Source organism: Dufourea novaeangliae, unplaced genomic scaffold, assembly GCF_001272555.1.
Source record: "Dufourea novaeangliae isolate 0120121106 unplaced genomic scaffold, ASM127255v1 scaffold285, whole genome shotgun sequence".
In the NCBI taxonomy this organism is placed as follows: Eukaryota; Metazoa; Arthropoda; class Insecta; order Hymenoptera; family Halictidae; genus Dufourea; species Dufourea novaeangliae.
In genome coordinates this window covers 99,425-102,725 of record NW_015374160.1, presented here as the reverse complement: position 1 = coordinate 102,725, position 3,301 = coordinate 99,425, and positions in this window count along the sequence as shown.

Below are 3,301 nucleotides of genomic sequence, written 5' to 3'. Positions count from 1 at the left end.
CGTCGTCCAGGAAGAAAGGCTGGTCGGACAATCACAGAGAAAATCAGATGGAAAGGGAAAAAGAGAAATACAGCGTAGCGAAGAGAAAGGCTCCGTAGAGGAGGCGAGCATAGAACGGCAACGGGAGAAAAAGCGAGAGCAAGAGAGAACTGTACTCAGTGCATGCAATCTTTTTAATTATGAAAACACGGCTTTGTGTTTCATTTTGTTTTGTCGTCAGGGGCGCTATTCTATTCGGGCCCTTCTCCTTCCTCATCCGGCTGCCTCTTCCTTTTTTTTATATTATAACGCGCGCTCGCGCACTCGCTCTGGCAGCCCTGCTGGATAGACTTCGCGAGGGTGGGAGGATGCCGGGGAAGGGGGCAGAGATAGGGCAGGGTGAGATTGCTTTAGTAATGAATTACATGGCTTCGGGGTATGTGCCTCTGTCTGATGCGCTATACGAATACCAAGCATCGCTTTCTGCCCTACGCTACGCTACCATCCTTACTCGTACCTCTTCTTCACCCGTTCCTTCTTATACAACTTCTTCTCCTTCTTTGTTTTCTTCTTCTTCTTCATCTTCTTGTTCTTCTCCTTCTTTGTTTTCTTCTTCTCCTTCTCCTTCTTTGTTTTCTTCTTCTTGTTGTTTCACTTTCTTTAACCTGCTTTTTCTTGTATACTTTTCTCGTATACCCTTCTATTAAATACACCAATGAATAAGTCACTACTGAGGTACTGTACCGGACAAAGGTATTCGTACACCCTTTAAAACCAAAGACCGAAAATAACAGTTATTTTATATATTTTTTGGAAAAAAATCATTCAGCAAAAAGTAACTTTTATTTAAATAAAAACGAGATATCAATTAACGTTGCTACGAGATACAAGCGATTAAAAATGTTGAAAATCACAGTTTTTCCCGACTTTCGACCTACAACTGTAGTAAATCTAACAATTCTTACATCTGTTGATGTCTGTCGCTCGTTTCTGTATCAACCAATTTTAAATAAAGTTCATAAATCTTCGCTATGTATTTATTACATTTTCATTATAGCCTCGGATTAAAAAGTTGTAAAAAACGACCTTTAATATTCTCTTTGCGATTCCGACCAATTGCAATTTTCTCAAGTTTTCTTTTTTTACACATCATTTAGTAAATTACTGTCCTTAACTCCACAAAAGAACGCAAGTCATTTGGACCAATTTAAAAAAAGTTGTTCCGTTTTAAAGGGTGTACGAATACTTTTGTCCAGTACTGTATAACGTTCTTTAGACTCAAGTAACTAAAAATAATTAAATTTGGAAAGGGATGCATTACTGTTGTTTCCAAACATTAAATTAATACAGTTTACGTAGTTTTTGCTACGGTTTCTTCCTCATGTTGCCTACTACGAAGTATACTATAATTATATCACAGTCACTAGAACAATAGAAACATTGCGGGTAGTGAAAGAGACGTGAACTATTATCTGATACAACTTAAATAATAGTTGACTATAACTTATGAAAGAAATAGATATTTTGTGGAAACAACCCAGATAGCACATGACGTCTTGAAGACGCCTTAAAGACGCCTCAGACCTAAAATAGCCGTGAAATAGACGTCTATAAGGCGTCATGTGCTGTCTGGAAATAGATTGCTTTCATATTTGTCCTCGGTGTTTCTAGATCTCTGATCTAAGGAAACGTTGAAATTATGAAATAATTCGTGGCGTTACTTTCTTAGTGTTATTTCTTGATACTTCTGCAAGAAACTGGAAGTAATGAAAGTAATTACTCACACACTTCTGGTAAAAAATAATTAATTACCTAATTATTTTCCTAATACTTCGTCAAAACTATGTTAAAAGATTCAACAGAATTAAAATAACAAATGTCTGATATGCTAAAGAAGTATAAACGAAAAGATCAATCAGAATCGAAAAAACTTGACTCTAAATAAAGATGAGAAAATGACCAATGGAACACAAGATTTGTTCGTACGATGTAATTTATACATTTTCATTTACCAGGAAATCCATGAATGAAATTTTATTCATCGATTGTTAATTAAAAATATTGACAGGAATACATAAGTAATAACAATTGTAAATATTTATACGAATTAATATATCTTTAAATGAAGTTAAAGTCGAAAAATTTGTGACACACTTTTCATTTTATTGCGTTTTGTACGGTCACATCCTATATAGCACATAACGCCTTAAAGGCGCCCATTTTACGGCTGTTTTAGGTCTAAGACGCCTTCAAGACGTCTTCAAGGCGTCATGTGTTATCTGGGAAAATTATTTATATTAAAGGATTTTATGTAAATATATTTGTATCAGACCAAAAGTACGAAGAAACAATGGTATTTATCAATGTTCATATTGAATATGAATAATTATGCACGCATAAACATTTATACTTCTAACAGTGAAAATATAAACAGTTTATTTTATTATATTTTGCTGATAATGGAAGTTTCGGCTGTTAACGTGTCAAGGTATCCTGTTATTGATCAACGACTTGATCGTTCAGATTAGAATCACTACCATGATACTTTGAAAATATTCGTTCCCATATGCGTTCATTCACTGTATTCGTTGTAAATCACAGATACATTTCGAACCAGTAGCGACATTTATCTGATTTTTAAATATCAGAGAATATGATAGATCGGTAATAGACTTTAATGTACATCAAATTGAATAGCTAGGATAGCTCAATCTAATCTTATATGTATATAGATAAGTTTAGGTAAAATTTAAATGTTTCATAAATACATACCCTTTCACTAAGAAAATTGGTTTATTGTGGCATGCTATAAACTGATGCTTTGAAACTGTTCTCGATGGTTCTATCGTAGATCTTCGTATCTATGAAGAACATTATTAAATTAAATTGAATGTTTATTTTATTATGTTCTGTGAAGTCTAGATATACCCCTTAAATTTCATTCCATGCCTAATCTAATGTCTACACAGGCATTATTCAATGTCTAAATCCTTATATTATTTTATATTTAGGTCCTTCTATTTTTAAATTACCATTTTCTATTGCCAACACCAAGTATAGAAATCTGGCACGAAATAGGTAGAAAATCCAAAGACAGAAAGTAGTTCATTGAAATCACTATACGTAATTAACACTAGAACTACCAGAGCAGTAAAAATTATTGGTTCGTAAACTCTTAAAAAAGTTATTAAAATAGGAGAAGGGGGCATGTTGGGTAAGCTAAGGAAAAATGCAAATGCAGTGATAATTGTAACTCTTAATTAAGTTTTTATGAATTACAATACAATTATAAGTTAACAGTATAGTATTTGACACATTCTTG